Raw genomic sequence first — 13,640 nt, forward strand, 5'->3', positions numbered from 1 at the left:
AGCACTGAACAGGACTGCAAGGCCCCGCAAAGAGTGGTTTGTTCAGCTGAACACACTATAAGCGCTGCTCTACCCTACATAAATATTGTTTACACCAGGTGCTACAAGAATAAGGCCAGGAGAATCATTAAGTATCCCAGCCACCCAGATAAGCTTTTTCACCCTGCTGAGATCTGAAGACCGTACCTGTTACACCAAGCCAGCACTAAGAGACTCAGGAAGAATTTCTACACTCAGACACATATTTATTAATATTGTACTGTTATAAATGCACCAACTGGTAATGATATGATTTCATGTGACAAATAAATTGAACTGAATTGAACTGAAATTGATTTGAACTGTAAGAGTTGATCTCATTCAGCTGATGCAAGTGCCGCTTTAGTGAACTAACTCCATGCTTCATTTCTGATGATTAAGCAATTGTTTAAGTCATTAATTGAGCAGAACCAACAGACACTTTGATTCCAGCTTCTAAAATGCTGCTTTTCTCTGTTTTATATTATTACAAATTGAATATGTTTGGACTTTGGGGCTGTCGGACAAAACAAAAGAGTTGAAAATGTCACCTCTGGGCTGTTTTGATTGATCAGTAAAATACATAAATGAGACATTAATCGATGATATTAATTTTTTCTCTAGAAACCACGATCCCTAGACCAACACTGCTAGTTTGGTTAAAACCACTACACAGATTTATTGTTATCCTATGCAATCTTGTTGTGAAGAAGTGTCAAAATCAGCTCATCTGTCTTCTTCCCATGTGAGAGGCTCGAGCGTTAAGAGATGCAGAACATGTCTGTTTCAGCTCATCTTAAGTCTTTACCAAACCTAAGCAGGGCAGCAGAGGAGCTAACGAGCAAAAAAGGAGTTCAGATCCCAGGACGCTAATGCTTCAAACTCTGAGCAAATCAGCATTAAAACTGCGTCACTGCTGTTGTGTCTCTGAGCTGTCTTCTCATGATGTATATGTTTTCTGTTGGTGGAAGATTTTAGACGACCTCCTGTCCAGTTTGCTGCTGTGACATCAAATTTAAAGATCTTATCCAGGGTTACTCGCACAATTGTATAAATAGAGCAACTGCAAAGCTATGTAGGCCTACTGGAGGGAAATTAATGTCTCCGCTCGGACAGGCTCAGGTCCCCCAGGTCTGCCTCCACTGTGGAAATCACCGGAAATAATTCATAATAAAAGAAACTATATCAGATCTACAGTTGTTAGGATATCATGCTGATACAGCCAAGATTAGAGAAGGTAACAGGATGACCTACTGTGTGTCTGCCGACTGTCTCCAGGGATTACACAGGTGAATCTCTCCCTACTCAATTTTAACAGCAGGAGATGATTTTTTTATTATAGCTGCAAACAACTTACCAAAAGGAGATCATGACAGGCAGCAGAGGGATGAACAACTGACAGTCGGATTATTTCTCTGTCTTCTCTGTCCAGTGTCCATCTCAGCTGTTTTATGGTTTTATTCTGTTTCTCACTGTTTGGTGAATGTGTGATACACCGCTTCAGGGGCAGCGAGGCCAACAACAACAACAACTTGGAGTGTAGCAATATCAAGGGTCTACGATTTGATTTGGATTGTGAGGCAATGAGGCAGAACGATCATATTTGCTCTGCGGCTGTGCAGAGGAAACGGGAGGATTTTAATCAAATGCAATGAAACTGTTTTTTACAGCCTCTGGTTAGGGAAGAACAAATATTTATAGAAGTGAAAATAACAACCATCTCACTGTATGGAATTTCACAACTCTGTATTCTACATCAAACTGAACCTTCTAAATACATTTTTGGATATTTTACATTTATTTATTTATTTATTTATTAACACTTTTTGTTGTTTTGACCATTGCTCTACTTGCATGGAAATAAACCTTAAAAATATTTCTAAAAACATGATTCTAAATGTCAAAATTTTACTAAAAGTAAAATACCAAAATTCAAGACTTGACAGGGAAAGCGAGCTCTGCACAGCTCCTGTTTTTATGCCTCCACACCAGAGATAGCCGCAGTCTGGAGGCATTATGTCTTCAGTTTGTCCATTCGTCCATCCTCATTCTCATAAATGCAATATCTCAAGATTCCTTGAGGGAATTTCTTCAAATTTGGCACAAACGTCCACTTGGACTCAACAATGAACTGATTGTGGTTGCCAAAGGTCACTGTGACCTTGTCTGTCCGATTTTTGCGGCACGGTGGTGCAGTGGTTAGCATTGTCGCCTCACAGCAAGAGGACTCCTGGTTCAAACCTAGGGTGGGGGAGCCCTTCTGTGCGGAGTTTGCATCCGGGTACTCAGGCCTCCTCCCACAATCCAAAGACATGCGGGTTAATTGGTGACTCTAAATTGCCCGTAGGTGTGAATGTGAGTGTGAATGGTTGTCTGTCTCTATATGTCAGCCCTGCGGTGGTCTGGCAGCCAGTCCAGGGTGTGCCCCGCCTCTTGCCCAATGTCAGCTGGGATATGCTCCAGCCCCCCTGCTACCCTCAAGAGGATAAGCGGTTACAGAAAAAATGAATGAATTAATTTGATGGTCAAAGGTCAGTGTCACTTCACAAAACATACTTTTTTGGCATAACTCTTATGAAACTAAGAATTCATGCACTTATTATGACAGCATTTCAAACAGATGTCTAATTGGATAAAATGATGAAGTGGTGAAATTCTATATCCAAAAGGTCAAAAGTCAGCTTCACTGTAACATCATAATGTTCTCTAAAAACACTTTTCCTGTTATTACTCAATATCATATCTCAGAAACAGAAGGGCAGACATTTGGTCACATACTGAATTGGTGACACTAATCGTGGGTATCCACCACCTGTAGATACAACTGTATAGATTGCGTAGCTCTTCTGTGCTGTCAGGTTGCCCATATGTGTGAAGCATCAGAATTTTCACAGACATGGATGTGAACTGTAAGTGCAACTTGACTGGTTCGCAGAGGCATACCACTGTGAGGCAGTAATTTTTGTTAAGGTTAAGTTTCGGGGGAAAAAAACACAATTTGGGTTAAGATAAGTGCATTTTTTACGTAACTTAAAGGCGCCGTATATAAGAATGTGGCCAAAACGGTTACTGCACTCAAATTCAAAATACTGCCGCGAGTCGTGTCCGCCCCCCCTCCCCTACAGATTCGAGGCTGCTGGACAGCAGCACGCTGGAGACTGACAGCAAAAATAGAAGTCCTGCATATCTGTTTAGGAGGGCTCCGGAGTGCCGCAGCTGAGATGGAGCCGGAACGCAACACAGCCACAGCCGGCAAGTCCGACTTCTCTGCTGCTAATGCTGCTGCTGGGATACAGCGGAGGAGGAGCCGGATGCTAATGCTATGTACCGGGACACTGCTAATGCTGCTTGCCGTGCTGCTAATGTTTGTTTCTCAAAAAAATCAGTCGGGTCGATGACCCACCTGCACATGGGCTACAATGTATGATCGAAAATAAATAACAGTTGAAAGTATTCGAAATGTCCATCCCCATCTAGCTATGATGCTAGTTAGCAAACTTTGGCTAAAGCTTACCTGTCAGGGAGAAGAGTAGCCACTTCAACATCTGATTTCAAGTTCTTCTCCGCTTTCAACCGTCTCCATCGTTCAAAAACATCTCCTATATAGACCCTCGCTTTGCCTCGTGTTTTGTCTTGGCGTTTTTGGGAATCATAACGAGGTCATTTGAGTTTAGTCGCACCATCAGCCATTGTAGCTTCGTCGTAACTGTAACTGATGCTGAGACTCTACTGATTGCGTGACTGGTAGACGGTGGTGGGTGGCACAACAGGCCAAAACACAAATTCAAAACATAAACATGATTTGCAGACCATAATTTTTTTTTTCAAATCGGAATATTCTGGCTGTACTATTGTTGTCAGTGAGATCAGTATGTTATATGAACATTATTCCTTAGTCTATGTGACATATATTAGGATGATTTTACAACTATTTGCTTTAGATTTCTTACATATAGCTCCTTTAACTTATGTGCATTTGTAACATTACATCAGCGCATTACATTATGTACATAATAGCCCCTTTTCCACCAACATTTCCAGAAACTTTTATTTCCAGGAATTTATTTACTTGGGTAAAATAATTCCTGGTATTCTCTGTGGTTTGCATTTCCACCGCACCTCAAAGTTCCGGAAAATTGATTCAAATTAGCGTGATAATGTAGATGATTCGGCGTATGCCCTGTATTTGGCTCCACCAGCTTGTTTACTGGTAACATAGTGGTAGTGTAGAGAGTTGGGGCCGTTTGACTCAGCCAGCAGATAAGTTTAAAAGTATTTTAAGAAAAGTGTCAAACTAAGTTAGTCTACATACAGACAGCTGTCATTTGAGCTTATTAGTAACAATTTGCTATCCGCTGAACTAGCGTGCTGTCCTTGTGTAAGACATAACGTAGCATTGGTGGATGAGAGACTGTGGACAGAGCATACTGAACGTCGCTGTCTACATGTTTACATGTTCATGCTTCTGAACACATGTATTGATTAAGTATTGGCTTCTTACTCGCTAAGGGTTAATGTCACTTACACTAACGAGTGTAGCTGCCATCAACTCGAGTCATTTTCAAGTTATCTTCACTTTGTTTCCACCGCAGGCCGCTCGGCTGTTCACCGGTTACCGTGTCGTGTAGGCGTGTGTATGTGTGGATGTGTGTAGAGGAGATCAGCGCCAGCACAGAGCACAGAGGAGAACCGATACCCTAAGCGCTTATCAATTCCGCGGTCTATGACAATTTAGTAGCAGGTGTCGGTACCCATCCTTAATCAAAACACAAACGAAGTGAAGCTTGTAGAAATGAAATAAAGTTTGCAGTGGCAGACACATTGACACGGAAGTGTGGAACACAGTGTTCTTCAGCACACAGCCCCACCCCTCAAAAATTCCAGGTAATCGGAAAAGCCCTACCTCCCTACTAGGTAGCCTACTTTTTCCAGGGTAAGTTTGGGGTTGAGGGAAAGTTTTTTACCCAGGTGATTTCCCCGAGGTTTTTCAAAATCCTGGGTAAATGAGAAAAGTTCCTGCGGTGGAGAAGGGGCTATTGAGACTAAACAAGCTCAATCTGAGAGCTAAAATTGACATAACCTGACAATGTAACCTGACGATATGTTGATGTAAGGTGAGGTAACGTGACGTAACCTTTGTAGACAAGTTAAAATAATTCACTGTTGACTTGTGGTTTCACACAGGGCATGGTCAGCAGTTTCCTAGATCAAAGTCCTGTGTTTGTTTCACCCATCCATCCACCCGACCTCCTCCTTACGCAGACTATGACACTCTTTTTACTATGTTGTCTAATTTCCTCCTTTACTCCCATCATAATTACTACAGCATTGACAACAATAAATTCTAATGTGGGTTGTAATAAACTGCTTGTACAAACAAACTATGGTGCTGTTTGTTGAAGGTGGACAGTTTCGAAATACTGTATGCAATCTCATTTTTGGAGATTTTAATTTCAGGTGTAACTCTTTAAGAAAGATGGTGTATTAAAGTAATTTGATTGCCTGGGAACCAGATGAACCTGCTTTATTTGCCAACTGACCTGGCCCCGGCCGAGCCAATCAAGCCAGGTTTATCTAATATAGGGCGCTGACTGGCGATGACTGACAATTTGCAGAGCCTTCACGCTTAATACATGATGACTACATTTTTGGCTTATGTACCCCCATGCTAGGGACACTATGGGAAGCATAGACATAGCTTCTACAACTACTCAGACGTCTGCAGCTGATGTGAAACTCTGTTAAAGTACTATTTTCAAATTCTAATGGCATGTTGTAGTCTATTTACATTTGTGCATCACTCAGTGCTACATCATGTTTCTTTGCTCTGATTGGTTGCACGTCTGTCCACTTACATCAGGAGGCATTTTGATACAGCCGTTAATGACACCCCTTAAATTGAAAATGAACTGAGATGTGATCTGGCAATGTCAGGCTAGTTATTTCAGGCTGGCATTATCCTGTTTGAATGATGACACCTGATCACAGGCCTCTGCTTTTACAACTAGCCTTAATAATAGTCCCTCAGAGTCAGTTGATCTTCAACTTGCTCTGTACTCAGATTCAGGAAACCTTATTGTTGAATAAAAAAGTTGAATCACATCCTGTGTAGAAACAGCTCAGTGCTCAAGTGAAATGACTGACATAATGCTAGAAGCAGTCACCTCTGTATCAGTAAATACTGTACAGTATAAAAACAACCTTTAGCCATTCAAAATGACATCATGTCCAACTTCAAAATTCAATTAGGCTATGTGTCAGGAAAATAAATGCGTGCAACCCCCAAAAATAGAAGCTTTTTTTGTCTGCCTTTAACAGGTGTATTCCTCTGAGATGAGAGTGGGTTGATGAAAATGAGAAACTAAATGAATCCCATTTTCATTTTTTATTTGACTGCATTTTCTTTGAACAAAAACACCGGTGAATACAGCAACAACCCAGACAGGACACGATTCACAAATGTAAGCTGATGTTCAATTTAAAATCTTTTTTTGAAGCAATTTGAAGCAAGTAAGAAGTACACATATACAATTCATTTACTTACATAAAACAAAAGACAATTGAGAAAAAAAAATATTACAATGCAAGAATGATTTTTTTGCTTTTTTGAGGACTTGTTCATTATTGAGAAGAAGTTAATAGCCTACATGACGAAAATACCTACTTGCTGATTAATACCTGAGCCTCGCTCAACCAGGGCATTCCATCTAGTGCATGTTATTCTCTGACCACGCCTTAAATGTTTTAGTAGCAGGTTTCTGTCTTTAAAATAACTGCTTGGTATGTATGCAGGAGTCAGCGAAACAGAGATGTGGTCAGTGGTACTACGGCCCTGCAGGGGGAAAGATCTGTGTGCTGTGGGAGCAGAACTATAACATAACATACTCTTGTAGATGGCAGACATTCACCTGCTCCTAATCCATTGTGCTTCACAATGATCATACCTTTCCAAGGATACACTTGGAGGGTGTTTCCTTTTAGTGTTGTGGTGTTCACTGCTGTCTCAGACCACTTTTTTTCCACATCCTTTTAGTTTGCTCGTAGACAGGCAAGTCATGAGTCAAGTCCTAAATAAAGACCATAGACTGTAAAAATAATGGATGTAGCTACCGTGATGTCACCCATTGGTCTGTGAACTCCCATTAAGAAGCCTCAAGTTTAGCATTTCGGCCATCTCCACCTTGATTTTTTGGATCCAGAAGTTAAGGCGAGAGGCTGGTACTGTGGAGGAGCAAGGGTCGGCTTTGACTGAGAAGCTGAAGACGCTAACGGCAAACAGCCTGTCACTCAAAGCAGCCTGCCTTTAAATATGCCTTACTTTAAAGGAGCTATATGTAAGAAATCTAAAGCAAATTGTTGTAAAATCCTCCTAATATATCACAGAGACTAAGGAATAATGTTCATATAACATACTGATCTCACCGACAACAATTTTTACAGTCCGCAAATCACGTTTATATTTTGAATTTGTGTTTTGGCCTGTTGCGCCACCCACCACCGTCTACCAGTCACACAGTCAGTAGAGTCTCAACATCAGTTACAGTTACGTCTGAGCTACAGCAGCACGGCAAGCAGCATTAGCAGTGTCCTGGTACATAGCATTAGCAGCCAGCTCCTCCTCAGCTGTATCCTGGCAGCAGCGTTAGCAGTGTCCCGGTACATAGCATTAGCAGCCGGCTCCTCCTCAGCTGTATCCCGGCAGCAGCGTTAGCAGCAGAGAAGCCGGACTTGCTCGAACGGTTCGCTGGAAAACCAAAGATCAAGGACGCGGCGACGCGGCCCTGCCACGGCAGCCACCCGTGGGCAAACAAATCAGTCTCCAGCGTACCGCTGTCCAGCAACCTCGAATCTGTAGGAGAGGGGTAGGCGGTGGGCCGAAGGTCGCTATCTGCTTTTGTTTTTGAAATGAACGATCCTCAGCGATAGAGTAGCTGCTTTTTTAACATTAACTTAATATATTTTTTCTGAACACGTTTCCGTTTGTTGGCAGTCTCAATTCGATCATATTTTTATGAAAACTAAACTTATGTTTGATAAACTAATCAGGCAAACGCTATGGCGTACTATACCACAAACCAATCAACAACAAGTTCCAGCCTCACCTGACTTGAAGTGTGCCAATGATATTCGCCCAAATAGGAAGTAAACACGGCTCAGAGGAGTTGACCGGAGTTAACCGTAAAAAGTATGTAGTCTGTATCTTCCGTGAGAAGCTGAAGATGTTTTTAACTTTAGTTGAAGTGTTTTGAGCAGTTATTCACGTTGTGCATTAGCTCATTAGCCACCGATGTGTTGTTAGCATTCATCACTAGCAAAGTGAATGGACTTTTAGCCGCAGTACAGCCTCTATGAGTGCAGCTAACTCAGCTTACTAATGAGGCTGCAGTTCATAGTTTCCAATGAAGAGAACCTGAGGAATAAACGGACTGTGCTGTGAGTAACCCAGCTAACGCTCAGAGTATCCTGACTGCACTGCTCAGGCCCCGCTGTCATGGACGACATCGATGGGCCATCTTCATCTTCGCCACTGACTGAATGAATGACTGAAAGGCTGTTACACATCGTCTGGACACATGTGTGACATCTTGATCCTCGCCTGCTGGTTCGAGAGACCATGGAGTTGACAGGAAATCAGACGCAAACTATGTACTATCTACTACTAAACTATCTAACTATCAAACTATGTGATGACTATGGTATTAGTGCTTTTACTGAACAAAAGGATCCGAATACTTCACCACTGTATGATATATGAATAACAAAAGGATCTGAATACGTCACCACTGTATGATATATGAATATTTATGATATGAAAATTGAAATTGAATGTACTGTCCAAAGTCAAAACCACAATGTTGTACAAACCAATCTGCTGTATTGCCCTCTCTTTACTCTTGCGAGCTCTCTCAATGTTTCTTCTGTTGGCATATTGCATATAACATTCTCGGTGGTAGCCAACATTAGCTGGCACACAAAGACATTTTCCTTTAAATCATATTTTTCTACACCTATTGCTGCAACTTGGCTTTCTTTAGTATCAAAACTGACCCACTCCAGAGAACTTCTTACAAATGCTGCCCAACTTTCGGCTGAAAACTGTATGATATTAGGAGTTGTGCTGCCTGCTACGTGCATACAGCACTCCATATTTTCCAGGATGCATCCTTAGCTGCAGATGTGCTAGCTAAGGTAAACATGTGTTTGGGTTGATGCAAATGAGATGACATTTTAAAAAAAAAATCAAATCAAGTGGAGAAAACGACTCAGACTCATCACTTGTTGTATATTGTAGTTTATTAGATCATTCATTAGACTCTAGAAGCTTATAAACTAGTCAGTTTAGGGTCTATTATTAAGAAATATATACATATATATTAAAATTACTCTTTTGTATAGTATTAGAACAATACGAGAAGCAGATGTAACATATGCCTCTTGCATGTTACATTAAATACATAAGTTGAGCTTTAAATGGTCACTTTGTCGAATAGCAAAATCTTGTAATATAGAATATAATTTTGCCAGTAATTTTACCTTTATTTAATAGTTGTAAGGTGTACATATTTGTGTTATTTTCATATTTTTATGCTGTTATCTTATATTTCAAATTTAATACTTGGCTACACAGTATCCAAGGTAACGATTTTTAGCACCTGCAAAGGGATTTGTGTAGACCCTAAGATTATACAATCATGTTACATACATATATTAATGATGATGGTGATTATATACCATATATTTACATTAAATTGTTCATTTTGACACAATAATAAGTCAAAAAAAAGACGGAGCTGTCAGTTTTCCCTGTTTACATTTTCAGGTCCTAAGGCCGTCTGCCATTGGTTGATATTCTCTAAACTACAATCTGATTGGTTCATCAGCTAGAGTTATCCCGCAAGTTGCCTGAGCAGAGTGACAATTAAAATACAAGTTTGTGAAAATATATGATCAAACCAGAGCTGCCAACAAATTTTCCCGGACTCTATAGAATTGTTTAATATCACACACAAAAAACTGTGTACTCTATCGATGGAGATCGATCAACAACACAAAAAACGCGTGCGGCCCACCATCTAGGGGGGCGGACACAACTCGCGGCAGTATTTTGAATTTGAGTGCAGTAACTGTTTTGGCCACATTCTTACATACAGTGCCTTTAAGTCTTAATAAAATGTAAACAGGTGAGTAATAAAAAAAATAACCTCCTGTATAGTTGTCATGGAGGGAGAATTTACCTACAGAGGCAATAATCGTTTTTTGTACCAGCCTGTAGACATGTTTATTTCTGCTGTAAAGGTGGGCATTTAATATGGGGGGCTATTTGGATTGACTGGCTTCTGGAGCCAGCCTCAAGTGGACATTCAAAGAACTGCAGTTTTGGGACTTCTGTGTTGCCTTCATTTTTTCAAGGGGGTATGGCTGCGGCTAGAGGAGGTACATGACTCATCCACTAGCTACATGACTCGCCCACCATATCAGTCCACGATCAGCCCCCTTCGCCCCTACAACCCTTGGCCTGGAAGCAGAGGCCCCAGCTAAAAATCAAAGTTAGCGATTAGCTATTTATGAAGTGTTACGTTAAAAGAGAGTTGGTTAAGATTAGGGTGAGGGTAATGTTAAGGGTTACATCTTGTGACTTATAAAGTGAATTGCGTCCTTATGTATGATGAATTATAAAGTGGATTATTGCTATGTTTTGCCCCATATTTATTTAGTACAGTGCTGCGTTGTAGCAGGGTTGTTGTGATGATGAGTTTCTTGTAGTAGTGGTGGGCATACTTTGCAGAGGCGTGTCATATACACTACAAATGAAAGGTGTCTACAGCTTTACATGTCTCTCATTTTCAGCCCTCATGGTTGCAGCATAGTCAAGACTGACAAGTCCTGAGTCAATGTTCACATCCTAAATTTTGAGTTTCGAGTCAGAGTATTGATATATCAAATCTACACAAAACATAAATGCTTAATTATTTTTTTTATCTATTAAAACAAGTCTGTTGGAAGTTGTTGCCTCTCCTTCTGTAATATTTGACCCGCACGTTTTGCACACTGCTAGTAGTTATTTGTCGACTACTGTGTAGTTTGTTTAGGCAAACAAAATTATCTTTGGCAACGTATCTTTTTTTCCAACTGGTGGTCATGTATTAGTATTAGTATTAGTTCTTAAAGGTTCTCTCCTGCAACTTCATTGGATGCTGTCAGATTGGTTCAAAGTGGATCTTGGAAATTAACCTTACACTTGCCAGGAGCCAACTTCTGTAACCGAGGATCGGACCGCCAAGGCCCCCGCCTTGGTCTGCTGCCCAATCCATATTGCACCGAACCCCTCTGGATCCCTCTGCGGGTGGTGGGCCGGCAGGGGGATGAGCCCATGTAGCCGGTTCGGGCTGGGCCCGGGCCGGACCCCATGGGCGAAGGCCCGACCACCAGGCGCTCGCCCACGGGCCCCAACCCCAGGCCTGGCTCCAGGGCGGGGCCCCGGTAACCCTCCGGGCTGGGTACACGTGTCCTTGTTTGTATCCATCATGAAAGGTCTTTTGAACCGTTCTTCGTCTGACCCTTCGCCCAGAACCAATCTGCCATGGGAAACCCTACCAGGGGCAAAATGCCCCCGACAGCACAGCTCCTAGGGTCATTAGGGCACTCAAACTCCTCCACCACGATAAGGTGACGGTTCTCGGACGGTTCCAACTACAGGGGGATCACACTCCTCAGCCTACCCGGTAAGGTCTACTCCAGGGTGCTGGAGAAGAGGGTCCGGTCGATAGTTGAACCTCAGATTGAGGAGGAGCAATGTGGTTTTCGTCCCGGACGCGGAACCGTGGACCAGCTCTTTACCCTCGGCAGGGTGCTGGAGGGGGCATGGGAGTTTGCCCAACCAGTCCACATGTGTTTTGTGGATTTGGAGAAGGCTTACGACCGTGTCCCCAGGGGCATCCTGTGGGGGGTGCTCCGGGAGTATGGGGCTGGTGGCCCTTTGCTAAGGGCCATCCAGTCCCTGTACCGAAGGAGCATGAGTCTGGTTCGCGTGGCTGGCAGTAAGTCGGACCTGTTCCCGATGAGGGTTGGACTCCGCCAGGGCTGTCCTTTGTCACCGGTTCTGTTCATAACTTTTATGGACAGAATTTCTAGGCGCAGCCAAGTGGTGGAGGGTGTCAGGTTTGGTGATGGGAGGATCTTGTCCCTGCTTTGTGCGGATGACGTGGTCCTCCTAGCTCCATCGAACAGTGACCTCCAGCTCTCACTGGGGCGGTTCGCAGCCGAGTGTGAAGCGGCTGGGATGAGAATCAGCACCTCCAAGTCTGAGGCCATGGTCCTCAGTCAGAAAACGGTGGATTGCCCACTCCAGGTCAGGGGGGAGGTCCTTCCTCAGGTGGAGGAGTTTAAGTATCTCGGGATCTTGTTCACGAGTGAGGGTAGGATGGAGCGGGAGATTGACAGGCGGATTGGGGCGGCGTCAGCACTGATGCAGGCGCTTAACCGGTCCGTTGTGGTGAAGAGGGAGCTTAGCCAGAAAGCGAAGCTCTCAATTTACCGGTCGATCTACGTTCCAACCCTCACCTATGGTCACGAGCTCTGGGTAGTGACCGAAAGAATGAGATCGCGAGTACAAGCGGCCGAAATGAGTTTCCTCCGCAGGGTGGCTGGGCTCAGCCTTAGGGATAGGGTGAGGAGCTCAGACATCCGGGAGGGACTCGGAGTAGAGCCACTGCTCCTCCACATCGAGAGGAGCCAGTTGAGATGGTTCAGGCATCTGGTAAGGATGCCTTCCGGACGCCTCCCTTGGGAGGTGTTTCGGGCATGTCCAACCGGGAGGAGACCTCGGGGCCGCCCCAGAACACGCTGGAGGAACTACATCACCCGGCTGGCCTGGGAACGCCTCGGGGTTCCTGCGGAAGAGCTGATGGAAGTGGCTGGGGAGAGGACTGTCTGGGCTTCTTTGCTGAGGCTGCTGCCCCCGCGACCCGGACCCGGATAAGCGGAGGAGGAGGACGACGACGACGACGACGACTTGCCAGGAGTGAATAGTGTAAATGTGGGATGATTCAAGATATGAAGGAAAATGAATTGATTCTTGGCACAGTTTATAACATATTCTTTAACTTTTGGGGTTGGGGGAAGATACTGAGTATCTTCAGGTCAGAGGGTAGCCTACAAGTCTTAGTGAAGTCACAAGTCATTGGTGTTAAAGTCTTTCTTGATTTTGTCATGTCCAGTCAAGAGTCATCAAATTTGTGACTTAAATTTGACTCAAGTCTAAGTCATGTGACTCGAGCCCACACATCTGGTTCCTCTGTGTTGCAAACTGAGATAAAAGTCCTGGTTTATTATCGGTAGCTTTGTTCCAAGCTGTTGGCCATTTTCCAATCCAAACAGTGGATGAGGACAAGCGCAAACAATCAGTGCAGTGAGAAGCAGCTTGTCTCTGGTCTTATACAAAACTACACAGGTAAAAGTCTTAGCAATGACTATACAGTTACTCTCACAATATAATCATGAAAAAAAAAGTTACCAAAAAAAAAAAAAAACTACATAAAACAACAGCTTTATTGCTTCCACAGGCCACAGAGCAATCTCCTCCTCTTCACTCTTAAGACTGATACAGAACCTGAGTCATCAAA

This window comes from Epinephelus lanceolatus, chromosome 18 (assembly GCF_041903045.1).
Source record: "Epinephelus lanceolatus isolate andai-2023 chromosome 18, ASM4190304v1, whole genome shotgun sequence".
Classification (NCBI taxonomy): Eukaryota; Metazoa; Chordata; class Actinopteri; order Perciformes; family Serranidae; genus Epinephelus; species Epinephelus lanceolatus.